We start from the raw sequence: 14,838 nt of genomic DNA, 5'->3' as shown, positions 1-14,838 counted from the left end.
CCGGTCGGAAGAAGACCAATGGTGACCATACTTCTATTCCCCAGTCACCCTTGGGGGTCGAAAAAAACGTTTACCATACGTTTCGTTAATCTTTTTATGAATCATCATTAACCATTTAATCCGCGATCACAACTATAAAGCATACAATTATATCAATGACACAGGCACAGGTTGATTTATCTAAAGAGGTGTACGGTTGTGACTTTGAACATTTGCATACTGATTTATTCAAGAAACAGATTGAATGTTTAATTGATGAAACGATTAAAGTGGTGGTGAAGAAAAGAAGAAAACATACCCGATTGCAGCTTGTTATTAAAGGAAAAAAGATTCTGATCAGTAAAGAAAAATGGACGAAACTGTGTAATCTAAAGGAAAGCATCTTATTTCTTCATTCATTTATAGACGAACACTGATAGTATAATGGTGGACATTAACGACGGTATGGGAAAAAGGCTACTTTCAACTGTATTATTGTTTGGTTTTTTTTGCTGAATTATTAGAAGAAATGGTCCAACAATTAACTATTATCAAAGAAGTTTTGCCAGGGATACAAAGTTGAACATGAATCACAACATAGACACAATTTTTTGATGGACAGTGAACTGGATAAACTTGAAAAACATTTTGAACAGGCGTATTGTGAATTTAAATACAGTCACATACTAGGAAAATACAGAGAAAATGTGAAAACATTGAACTTGGAAAATAGTGTCGTTTAAAACTTTTTCATTCTTCATGTGTTTTTCATGGATACACTTCGATCAGAAAAAATGAAAGAGACTTTTTATAATTTAAAGGAAAGGAAAGTAAAACTTGAAGGACGTTTCACACAACAAGATTGTATTATATATAAATACGTGTATATTTCATTGAATAAATTTGTGTACTGATATGAACATTTTTCGTTGTGTATTTATTTTTTAATGAAAAAATTATATTTCCGGTAAAGACTAGAAATGACTTCATGTTCGTTTATATCATTTCGATTGTTTTTGTAATCATTCGTTTATTTCCGTATGCATATTTATTTCCGGTAGTAGTCGGAAACATTCGTTTATTTCCGAATGTAAAGTCATTATCCGATCATTTACGGAATCGTTCGTTAATATCCGCTTTTTCATTCCGGAATCATTAGGTTGCATCCGTATTTTACTTCATTTGTTGCACTATATTGTGTACTTGTTGTTTTTTTTTTCAGTTGTAGTATTTTGATTTTTTTTTCTGGTGATGTATTTTGATTCTTTTTTTTTCTTTCTGGTGATGTATTTTCTTTTTTCTTTTTCAAAAAAAAAAAAAAAACTAAAACAAGTTAGAAATAACAGTATATAAAACAAACAAATACCTTGAAAAATAAAAAAAAAAACACAATCCATAAGACAATTAAGGGAGTTCGCTTCTCAGTTTCAACATAATAAGCTTTTCAAAACACTAGTTTATATTGATAGGGAATTAATAAAGGAATCAAAAGAGCAAAAAAAATGTAGTCAATGTACTTGTTTTCGAGATATTAGCCATTGAAATTTTGGCGGGAAAATGTTCTCTCTTGACTTTTCGTAGCTTAATCATTGACAAATTTAAGTTCTCAAAAACTATTAAAAAATTATTAAAATTTTATTAGACTTTAACAGATGGCTTATCATACATGTAAAAGATTTATAAAAAGAAAAATGGGGGTCAATGGGCAAATTGTTTAAAGGCATTCAAATTGATAAAACCAGAGGATTCCGAAATCTGACAAAAATTCCAAAACATGACAAGCGAACATCCTTAAGGTTTAGACAACAAACAAACAAAAATGTGTGAAGACCAGGAGAAAGTGCTTTTGCAGTTTCAATCACCGTGTTGTATACAAATAGTTGGACCTACTCAGTCAGGAAAAACGATGCTTACATATAAAATCCTGGCTCAATCTGAATACCTGTTTACCAAAATACCAAAGAAAACCATTTATTGTTACTCTGCAAATCAGGATTTGTTTTCAGAGATGGAAAGAAAGTTAGAAACATAACTTTTCACGAAGGTTTACCTGATAAATGGTCAGAAAATAAAGAACACATGATTCTTTGTCGTGATGATTTATTATGTCAAGCTTTAAACACTAGTGATGTATTAAATCGTTTCACCGTCAAATCTCATCATTGTAATATAACAGTTTTGTTTCTAATGCAAAATCTTTTCCCTCCTGGAAAATGCATACGTACTATTTCGTTAAACGCAAAATCAGGCATGGGGTAATGCAAATTTGTAATTGTAATGCATGGTAATGCATTACATTTTTCCAAGTAATTGCATGTAATGTGTAATGCAGCAATTTTTGCATTACATGTAATTGTAATATAAAAGTTGTGTAATTTCATGCATTACATTGCATTACATGGCATTACTTTTTTCACATACTATATATCTTTAACAGATTGTTGGAGATTAAACTGAAGCAGAATTTAAGATTTTTTTATTGACTAAGAACATAATCATTTGAATATTGATTTTTTTTATTTTCTATTTATTTATTACACTTTACATAAATCACCTGAGAGAATTCGGAGTAAGCCTTGCCCCAGGTAGAACTTGAAAAGAAAAAAATAAAGTGGTATAAATACTAGAATGACCAAATTACAATTCTAAATGAATAGCACAACACTGTATATCAGATTGAGTTCTTTTTTCTTTTTTTTCATTTTCTTTTATACATTTTCCTGCATAAAAGATTGATATTTGAAAAGCATTACTGTAAAAGTGTTCCATTGTTGTCAAAAGATCACATGATTAAATAACAGGTAATTGAACATTGTCATAAAACACTAATTAGTTTGTTTTACAATCAATCTTTTCACCATTTTGTCACTTGGTCATAAATTAAGCTCTATGTTTATTTTATAATTAGGGGAGAAATTCTCAGTAAATATTTTGATTGAAATTAAAAAAAACAAATGTATATTTATAAAATTAAAGTTAACATTAAGTTAAAATAAGTATTAAACTTCATCTCTGTAATTTCTTTTTCGAGAAAACACAGAGATGTATACCTTTAAACATTAAAACCAAAGATAGAAGAGCAATCAACTTATAGGTTTTGTTATCAAGATTCAAAGTTTTATTATCCACAGACACAACAGTGTACAAGAGGTCAATATACATACATACATACATAAACAAAACAAAATATCTATACAGTAGTTATAATACAATTATGAAAAACATTACATGTACGACAACAGGTGCTAACACACATTTAACAATCACATGATTCTCGTGGCACTTTCATTTGTATACAATACAGTCAGTTTAAAGTATATCTGTCATTTGGATTTAACACAATGTCATGAATTTGTGAGTATTTAAATAGGTATTAATAAGTGAATAATTATAAATACTTGATAATGTTTTTGATATATCTGCAAATATTACGATATAACTTTACATTGCAATTTGACAGCATTCCAATCATCTTGATCTCTGATGGATTTGTATTGTAATAAGGTGGAATAAATTTTTTGCGCAGATCCACGAAACAGTCGGGTAGTCAGAAATATCATTCTACATGAAACCTTCGAAATCCTTATGATGTTAAAATGTAATAATCTTATTGAATAGACTTTTTACATGTATCCATAAATTCAAAACACGGAACAATTACTGCATATGCTAGAATCTATTGTGACTTCGTGTTGTTTTTCTAAATGTTTGATTTTTCTTTTCACTTGATAATAAAATTTACAAATGTAATGTGTAATTCAATGCATTACTTTGCAAAAGTAATTGTAATTTAATGCATTACTTTGATAAATACATGTAATTGTAATTTAATGCATGGTTTTGTCAAAGTCATTGTAATATAATGCATTACATTGCAATGTAATTCGCCCCATGCCTGCGCATCATACATAATATGTCTAAAAAACCAACGTGACAAACATCAGTTATCAGTTTTAGGAAGACAGATTCTCCCAGGTCAATTAAAAGGCAGTTTCTAGTAGGTTTGGTTATTTGATTATCGATTTGTCAACGCATACAGATAAAACATATTTATTGAGAACAAATATTTTCAAAGGAGAAGATCCAGTAATTTTTGTTCCAAAATGAGTAAACAAGTTTTAGCCCATGTACACTTTTATCGCTTTTAATTACATGTGACGAAGAACAGAAAATTGCATTGTTGAAGACCATGAACAACAAACAACTTCAACTTTTAGTTAGCCGATCAGTTAGAAAGTAACTCAGGAAATATAAAAGTATCATTCGGAAAATAACACACAGAGAGACATCACGTATTAAAGAAAAAAATTGTTTCTGAAATATCATAGCATTATTCCTATTATTGTAAAACCTATACTTGAAACAATTAAAAAATGACAAGAGAAATTATAGAAACATAGATATGTAAGTATAGTACAAACAGAAAACAATGAAAGCAGCAAACAAACTTGTTCTAGGGAAGAATTTTAACCCAAGGAGGAATTAATAACCGAAAATGAAAATTCTGACCATGAAATGAACACTTTAATCGAGCTGACCATACCAGTGAAATATAGAGAGAAGGGGAAAAAACTATTGAACTTTCTTCAGACTCAACCATCAATTAGTTGGAACAAACGAGGAGAAATTCAGATTAACAACGAAACTATACCAAACACTCATATTGTTGACTTATTGCGGGATGTTGTCATTCCTTATGGATGCAAACAACCACCGAATGGATATATACACTTTTATAACTTTCTTAAAACTATCCACATACCTATGGGATTTATTTAAATTGAATGAGAAGACAACTGTTTCAATCGGATACAACTACAACACTGAAAAATGAACTATTAGCTGAATGTGAACACGTTAGAAAAAAAGAAAAAAAGAGACAAATAACAATAAACATTGTGTAAAAAGAGAACTTTCAAGACTGTGTTGAATATTAATTTTATTCAACACAAACAATTAAACTATCAGACTATGGTGGTTATTTTTGTTTTTTGTCTAATAATGTGATGATGTCAATCAACGAAATCCCTATTCCAGACAACTTCCTTAAATCATAGACTTATTCTTAGTAATAGCAAATAAAGGAAAGTAAAAATTTTATAACATTGAAATCACCACCAATTAAGAGCTCGCAATATCCTGAAAGTATGTGTTTCTCTGCAGTGAAGATTAACTACTAACAAAACAATGAGATAAAATATCTAACACACAAAAGTATAATTGTTATCAACTTATTTTATTAATATAAAAAAATACTGTATGGTGGTATACTTTATGAATTTGCAAAGTGAAAATAAAAGTTTTATTTTTTCCAGTCTAAATTATAATAAATGTCATCAATTAAATATTTTTTAATTTTTAGAAATACATTAATACTATTATTTTGGGTTTTACATAGCATATAACAATGTATTTATATATTAAAAGTGTTTTTATATTAAAAGTATATATATACAAAAAACATTCATTAAATCAAATCAAATCAAATCAAACTTGTATTGCCATATAAACCAACTTATACGATTTGTGACAAAAACAACATTAACATAATGACAAGAAAAATGCATGTATAATCATATTAAGCAAACTAATGAAAATAGTTCAAAATTCAATTATGAGTCCCCTAACCTTAGTGCCAATTTAAAGACAAATATGTTTTTAAAGTGCACCATGATTGTAATAACATATCACATAAGAAACATTTTTAAAATGCAAACACTATTAATAAACATAAACTTTACTGGTTGGGTGTAACATATTTACATAACTTTACATATACACACAAGATATATCTTTCCAACATTGTGTATTATAAAAAGTAAAAAAAAGAAGATAAACTGCATCATATTTTTTTTTACAGATATTCATAATATAGTTTTGAAACAGTAAATTAGACACACACACACACACACAAAATTATCAGTTTGAGAAGTTAATTATTAATACATAATATTATCTTTCTTTTATAACACTATGCAAAAAAAAAAAGAAAAAAAAAACAACATCTATATTACATAGCTATTTAAAAAAACTTTTTTTCCCTGAGTAACATATTACTATTTCAAATTCAAATAGAAAAAAGCACACAACCTTAAAGGGAGACAACTTTATGTGTTAATAAAAGTTTTGAGTAGTTAATTACCATTGCAATATAGATATCATATATCTTGTTTATAGCACTATACAGACAAAAAAACAAAAAAACAAAAAACAACATGTTAATTACATAACTATATAAAAAAACTTGTTTTCTCTGAGTAGCATATTACTATTTCAAGATAAAAACAAAAAAGCATGCAACCTTGAAGGGAGACAACCTTATGTTTTAATTAAGGGGTGAGAATTTCATTATCATTGAATTAGTGATTGATTGATTGATTGTTGGTTGCTTAACGTCCAGTGGCAAATATTTCATGCATATTCAGACCGAGAACAAGTTCACAATAAATACAATAGGTAGGTTCTGTAATAGATTAAGGGATTAAGGTAGGAGAAATTTAGACTGCCACGGGAAATTGAATTAGTGATGTCATATATCTTTTTATAGCACTATACAACAAACTTGTTAATTATATAGATGTATGAAAAACTTTCTAAGTTAATAGTCTTCAGACAATTTAATTCTTAAAAATTAATTGACTAAAAGTGTAAACAAATGAGGGAAGGGGAATTTCTAATCAATCAATCACCTTTCTTTCACACAATAATTTTATCTTTTATCATAATAAATAATGAGGTGTTTTTTCACAACAGCAAATAAAAGATTGAGTAAATAAAATTAGACCCCACCTACAAATAACAACTTGTATTGTTTCTTTCAAATACAAAGAGATTAGATAATTGATATATGAAAAAAAAATGAGGATTAAAAAAAAATCATCTCCATTATTCCACCCTTAGTATAGATAATTCCTTATACCCCTCCCATTCACTTAATCCAGGATGTGAAGTACTAATAAATACATCTTAACACTTGTTTGATAATCATACGTTAATTAGTTGCAAACTGTAAAAAAAAAAGAAAATGAATTCAAATAAGAACATCATCAAAATAGTTATGATTGAGAAATGTCTGTTACAGCTGTCGTCATTGGTTCAAGATGTTAAGGTAAGTTTTTTTCACAGTTAAAAAAGAATAGAATATTTTGGTTTAATTCCAATGAATACTTAAATAACTTTTGAAATAGTAGGAAAGTGAAAATTTATCCATGAAACTAGAATTGAGTGTGTACACTATAACATTTCAAAACTCAAAACTGATTATAAATTAATGTATTTGGAGCAACACGACGTCTGTTGCTCCTACGTAAAGGTTTTCTTTTCTGAATAAAATAATGAAAAATATAATTAAGATTGATTATTGATTGTTGGTTGCTTAACGTCCAATGGCAAATATTTCATGCATATTCAGGACGAGAACAAGTTAATAATAAATACAAGAGGGGCGTGCGGGATTAAGGTCGGAGAAATTTAGACTGCCACTTGAAATGGAGTATATTGGATATGGACAGAAATTTAGCCTTGTAACAGGTCACCTACAGACCCCTCAAAGAGTTGTTGCAAGGGTTCTTAACGTGCAAAGAGCGTGGCACTCTCTTTACACGAGGCATCGGATTTAACGTCCCCATTCTGACCGGACGTGGCTGCAAATTTGTACATCCCGCACAAAAATATAATTAATAACTGATATATAAGATTGATAAATGCATTGTAGTTCAAACTTCTATTAATAGCTATTGTGAAAACCTTTTATATAGAATGTATTAGCAAGTCTTTGACACTCTGCCTCATGGGGATAAGTCCCAATATTATTACTGTTAAGGATGACAAAATATCTGAAATAAAAAGAAGTTTAACTGTAAATAAAGCTAACCTAATTTATATAAAAAAACCTTACTTACATTTTCGTTCCATTTCACACGAAAAAAAATTTTATTATCACTTGTCAATGAAGTAATGCTAAGCATTCTTCTAAGTGAAACTGTGTCTACGTTTGAAGGAAGAATATTATGATTGATTGATTGTTGGTTGCTTAACGTCCAGTGGCAAATATTTCATGCATATTCAGGACGAGAACAAGTTAACAATTAATATAATAGGTAGGTTCTGTGAAAGGGGCTTCCGGGATTAAGGTCGGAGAAATTTAGACTGCCACGGGAAATGAGGGTATATTGGATAGGGACAGAAATTTAGCCTTGCAACAGGTCACCTACGGACCCCTCAAAGAGTTGTTGCAAGGGTTCTTAACGTGCAAAGAACGTGGAACTCTCTTTACACGAGGCATCGGATTTAACGTCCCCATTCTGACCGGACGTGGCTGCAAATTTGTACATCCCGCACAGTCAAACGGACGCCCCACTTTAGCAAGGGTTTTACGGCCGGTCGGAGGAAGACCAATGGTGACCATACTTCTATTCCCCAGTCACCCTTGGGGGGCAAGAATATTATGACTATAACATTTAACATATATGTTTCCTATACAATATCATAAAAACAAAAATAATAAATATACAAACAAATGAGAGTACACCTAACAATATAACATAAATTTCATTATCTTTTCCCTCTGTATTTTCCACATCTGAAAAGTATAAAAAAATTTTGTATGAAAATACATGATTTTCACAACTAGTTCTCTTAAATCTATTTTTCATCTTTTCTCACGCTCAAAGCGATTACACTTTTTATCAACGTGATTAATAGAAATTTATATTTATAATTTCAAAACTAAAAATACTTACATCCACGAATTTTTAATGTAGTCATTTCTCCCTCATCTTTACCCTGTGAAAATGTTTGAAGGATAGCGTTCCACCGGGATTCTTTAATTTTACAGATGCAGGAGAGAAGCAAGCCCCAGGATATTGTTGTAAGTGTGCATATTCATTCATTTTAATGAATGAAAACTATATATAGATAAGCAAATCTGTTTTCAACTCCATATGAATTGATTATAAATTTAGTATTGCTTGTAAATATCAGCTTTCAGAGAATTAATATGTCAATTTAAAGTATATGTGTAAAATTAATTTTCATCTTCATCATAAAAGATTGTATATTCTTATTTTAAAGCTATACATGTTTATTTTGTAGATGATAGACTTGACAAAAGAGGAAGAGAAAGATCCTTACTGTGTATGTATAGATTTAACTCATTATAAGTTGCAAATCTGTTTTCAACTCCATATGAATTATTTATAAATTTAGTATTGCTTGTAAATATCAGCTTTCAGAAAATTAATATGTCAATTTTAAGTATATGTGTAAAGTAAATTTTCATCATAAAAGATTGTATATTTTTATTTTAAAGTTCTACATGTTTATTTTGTAGATGATAGACTTGACAATAGAGGAAGAGAAAGATCCTCACTGTGTATGTATAGATTTAACTCATTATAAGTTGCAAATCTGTTTTCAACTCCATATGAATTATTTATAAACTTAGTATTGCTTGTAAATATCAGCTTTCAGAAAATTAATATGTCAATTTAAAGTATATGTGTAAAGTTAATTTTCATCATGAAAGATTGTATATTCCTATTTTAAAGCTATACATGTTTATTTTATTAATAGACTTGACAAAAGAGGAAGAGAAAGATCCTAACTGTGTATGTATAGATTTAACTCATTATAAGTTATACAATTTATACAATGTTAACAATATAATTAAGAAAGGGTTAAAGTAAAAAATAAAATAACCATTGCATGCTTTATTGTTTTTTTTTATCATGTGCGAATGTTTAAATGTTTTTTTAAATTTCTATTCAACAGCTTGATTTAACCAACCTGAGTCATGCCAGGGGGGGGGGGGGTCAAAATGTAGACTCCAAACCATCATTAGTAAGTACATCTTGATTTTTGGTAATACGTAATAAAAAGATTGATTTGATTTTTGGTGTTTTAACGCCACTTTTAAGCACCGCTTTTGTAATAAAAAGAAGAAAGAAAAAAAAAACAGATTCACCAAATAAACAAATAATTGTAAAGCAAATAAAAAAAAATGAGTAAATGAAAACAAAAGGTGTTTTTAATACCTTACTTCCAAGTTTTTGTTAATACATTTTGTTTATATATAAACATGATAAATGTTTAATAAATTATAGCTAATAATGATACTTTTTATTCTACAGAACAAGAAGAGGAAGTTGATAAACACCATTTCAGATGATGAAAATGATGTAAATTATGGGTTGAGAAGTAGAATATGCATGTATACTATAATAAGAGAAAGAGAAATGACAGGGAAGATGAATCGACTTAGATGAGGAACAAGGTATATAAACTTCGTTATGATTGATTGTTGGTTGCTTAACGTCCCGTGGCAAATATTTCATGCATATTCAGGACGAAAACAAATTAACAATAAATATAATATGTAGGTTCTGTAATAGAGGCGTCTGGGATTGAGGTCGGAGAAATTTAGACTGCCACGGGAAATGAGGGTATATTGGATAGGGACAGAAATTTAGCCTTGCAACAGGTCACCTACGGACCCCTCAAAGAGTTGTTGAAAGGGCTCTTAACGTGCAAAGAGCGTGACACTCTTTACACGAGGCGTCGGATTCAACGTCCCCATTCTGACCGGACGTGGCTGCAAATTTGTACATCTCGCACAGCCAAACGGACGCCCCACTTTGCCGAGGGTTTTACCGCCGGTCGGAGGAAGACCAATGGTGACCATACTTCTATTCCCCAGTCACCCCAGGGGGGGGGGGGGACTTCGTTATGAAGACAGTCATTGTTATTAATAACGGTTGAAGTTTAACCATGTTGTAATTTTAGATATTTCATTCACTGATCTACTATACACGAGAACCGGGGAGATTCATATTAATTCTAGAAATGTTAACTTATCGCCTGGCTTAATTATAACTAGAAGTCTTTCATGAATATTCATGCAAATTTTTTTATTGTGTTATATTTTACCACTCAAATAAAATTAATGTAGACTTACTGTACGCATTTTCCCATCTACCATCATCAGTTTATGATTAATATCACCACACAAATTCAACGATTCTTCCAACATTATGATAACATGCTTCGTAAATTTCACATCTTCAAGTTAATCTTTGCTCTGTATATGGTTAAAGCTTATGTTTACAACATCATCTGCTACCTCTCCCTGAAAGCTCTCTTCTGTTTCCCTCGAACAATCTTTAAAATCTTCCACTCTATAGCAAGATGATATATGTACATCTCCTACATTTAAAACACTTTGAATGCAAAAAACAAACTCAAAAGCAACATGGCGACCATTTTTTCTTTCTTTTTCCGATTATGTCATGTAAAATGTCACGCGATTTAAATATAATACTATAGTGTTGAGTTTTGGTAAAGTGATGATTTTTGACTAATTAATTTTGTTGTATTTTACAGAAATAGACTACTAAGTATTCGAATAAAAGACGGAATGGAATGGAAGACTTTATTTTATGGAAATCAACATTATTTTTGTGATAAATTTTGTAATAAATTATGTAAACATTTTTTTTTTATATTTCTTATTTAATGATGCAGTGGTATATTTTTTTAGGTAGAGATTTATATACGAATAGAAAAGAAACGAAAAAGATGCAAATATTTACAATCCCTAATGAAAAGTTTTTTTTTCTTAACTTTTTTTTATATCTGAAATCAAAAGACATGTTAATTTCAGTTATTGAAACACTGGGTTTTTTTCCCCACCCCATCTTTTTACACTTCTTTTCCGATTCATATGTGAAACTTTACTTAAAAATTAATTAGCGAGATATACATTCAGTTCAAATTGAGTTATGTATGAATGAGGAACTAGATACTCTCCTAAGTAAATACAACTATGATGTTGGTGGACCAGCTTCATATGCTTCTACCGAAAAACTGTATCATGTCGTAAATGCAGATGGGAAAAAAGTTGGTAGACATCAAATTAAACGGTGGTTGAATTCTTAAGATAATTACAGTTTACAAAAAACACCTCGTCGTTCTTTTAAAAGAATAAGAGTGTATACCACGAGGTTGAATAATTTATGGGACGCCGATTTAATTGATCTTAAACAATTTTCATAACGAACCCATTCTGACCGGACGTGTCTGCAAATTTGTACATCCCGCACAACCAAACGGACGCCCCACTTAAGCAAGGGTTTTACTGCCTGTCGGAGGAAGACCAATGGTGACCATACTTCTATTCCCCAGTCACCCTTGCGGGTTATATCCCTCACAAATACATAAAAAAAAAAAGGTTTTAACATGCAATAGATGATCAATGACAACTGTACAGAGCAACACGTAGGAGCACCAATTTCCGTCGTCGTTGGACAAAAAACGAAAACACGCAAGTTGATGAATCGGGAATACCATTTAAAGAAAGTAAAATGTAGTTACAATATTGAGGGTGAATTTGAAAACATTCCACCGGACTGCTAGATGAATATCTCATGTGATGTAGTGTGTAAAGAACAACTATTTCTTAATTCATTGACAAACATTTAAAACATTTTATTTTCATTTGTTGTATTAACTTAAGTTCACTCACGGAAACGAATGGTAAAAAAAATGATATCCCCGACAGGGAGAAGCAGGTAAGGTACTATTTAATCAGGTACGAAAAAAATATACTGCATATTATTATATATATATAATTTCTGAAAAATAATAATTTACAAATTAAGGGAAAGGGTCATCTCTGGATGACATGGAAACGACCGAAAAACCGCTACATTAATAAAAAAAAAACCATAAAATAATATATACGATGGAAAGATAAAGCAATGTCACCTTGAAACAAATTGAACAAGAAAATTTCGACGATGTTGGTGCATTATTTCTGCAGTATTGTTCACGTCCGAACTCGCCGGCATACTCATACAAATGTAATTGTTATTATTGTAAGTACGGTGTAAGAAGACTAAAACTGACAATAATATTTTTCTGTGTAATAAATGACAAAAGAATTCTGATGCCGGAAATGGCTAAAAAATTATTGACGTTACCTGTTTCAATTTATTGCATTAATACCACAAAAGATTATTCTTCAACAGGTATATTATATTATCAATAATATGAGTACGGTTTGAAAAAATCGAAAATGACAAAGTATTATCCGTATTTTGAACTAATGTAATGAGTACGGTTTCAGTAGACCTATTGTGACAAAAAAATTCTGATACCGGAAATGAATAAAAATTTATTGACGTTGTCTGTTTCAACTAATTGCAGTAATACCATCACTGTGATAGAATAATGTTGTACAGGTATATCTTGTTGATATTGGTTATTTTACTATTGTTATGTTGTGTCGCATGCTATGAAAATATAGTGTAATGGCAATCAAAATTGTGAATTGAATTTTAATATTTATAATGTAAGTACGATTCAATAAGATCAAAACTGACAAAAATATTTTCCGTATATTGAACTTAATGTAATGAAGAATGATTTTAGAGACCGATTGTTAAGTATACAGGTATATTACAACATTAAGAAGACTGACAGCGACAATAATATGTTATAGTATATAGAACATAAAGAAATTAGTACGGTTTTAGGAAAAAACCTTGCAACAAAAAATCTGATACCGGTAATTTCTAAAAAAAAATATTGACGCTATCTGCATTAAATAATGCATAGACAATGATTCAATACTGTTGTCATCGACAAAAAGGCTAGGATGAAATTGAAAAAAAGCAGGACAAGAGTTTTGAGTTAAAAAAGGCAGGATGACAATTTATGTATAAAAAAATCAGGATAAACTCACGAAAAAAAGGCAGGACCGAATAGAGTGAAAAATGAAAAGGCAGGACAGAGATTACAACTAAAAACAAATGTAGGACAAAATTTTGCATCTTAGCCCCCCATAAAATTCAAATGGTAGCTCCCTTAATAGTTGCAGCAACGTAAAAAAAAAAGCGTAAATGAATCCACTAATCGTCTGAACATATTCTGTCTGTGACATTTTGTACCCCCCGTTATATGTAAATCGGTTTGTAATAAATATCAAAGATACATTTATTCTAACTTCTCCTGAAAGGGTGATGATGCCACCCTACTAACCATTTCAATGTATCACTGAATTTATATCTAGGCATATATTGGTATAATGAAGGACAGAAAGTTACGGACAAAAAGTCCCAGGACAAAAATTACAATTCAGTTTTGAGATTATTTTTTATTTGAACAAGAACACACTAATTTTAAAATAAAGTTTTTGTTAATTTCTTGAACTATTATTTTGCAACTTCGTAATGAAAAACAGAATGTCAGAGTGGCTTGGTACTTTATTGGTTGCATTGTGCCAAGAAATATCTTTTCTGCATGGTTAAAATTTAACAATTTTTCATTTATCAAGGCTTATGAACAATTTCCGAAATTTAAAAGTGAATATATGTAATGCAAAGAAAATATTTCAAGACAACAAATTATTTGTGACTTGTTGTCCTATCAAATTTGTGACTTTATTTCCTGTGACGTTTTGTCCTGTGACTGTTTGTCCTATGACTTTCTGTCCGTTTACCTTTCTGTAGTGCATTTTAATCAAATAAAAAGTATACATTAGTTAAGAATGTATTGCATCGTTATGCGTAGAAATTCTTATTCGGGACTATTATATTTGTCGTACTGACTTTTCAGCTACGTCTGATGACTTTTAGCGCCTGGTGTAAAACAGAGAAAAAGTTCTAGTAAATAAAGATGTTTATTCTTGGAAATCAGTTAATGAAAAAGTTTACAAATTTTACACAAGAACATAGCAATCTCACTTGATACTAAATCGAGAATTTCAAATAGGAACTAAGTCAAGGGACATAACTCTATGCAGATTTTAACTATTTAAAGAACACTTGCCCAAACTCTATTTTATCAAGTGAAACAGCTTTA

At 30.0% G+C, this 14,838-nt stretch overlaps 1 long non-coding RNA gene across 1 annotated transcript; it reads left to right on the top strand.

Annotated features, from left to right (window-relative positions):
* Positions 1-8,694: 8,694 nt before the first annotated feature.
* Positions 8,695-9,345, top strand: LOC127721470 (uncharacterized). The gene is made up of 3 exons (XR_007991263.1): positions 8,695-8,848; positions 9,073-9,114; positions 9,311-9,345. It is a non-coding gene; the product is annotated as an uncharacterized LOC127721470 (long non-coding RNA).
* The last annotated feature ends 5,493 nt before the right edge of the window (positions 9,346-14,838 follow it).

The sequence above is a fragment of the Mytilus californianus genome, unplaced genomic scaffold (assembly GCF_021869535.1).
Source record: "Mytilus californianus isolate M0D057914Y unplaced genomic scaffold, xbMytCali1.0.p SCAF_12, whole genome shotgun sequence".
NCBI classification, from domain to species: Eukaryota; Metazoa; Mollusca; class Bivalvia; order Mytilida; family Mytilidae; genus Mytilus; species Mytilus californianus.
Note: the sequence above shows the minus strand (reverse complement) of the source record. Positions and strands in the feature narration are given on the sequence as shown.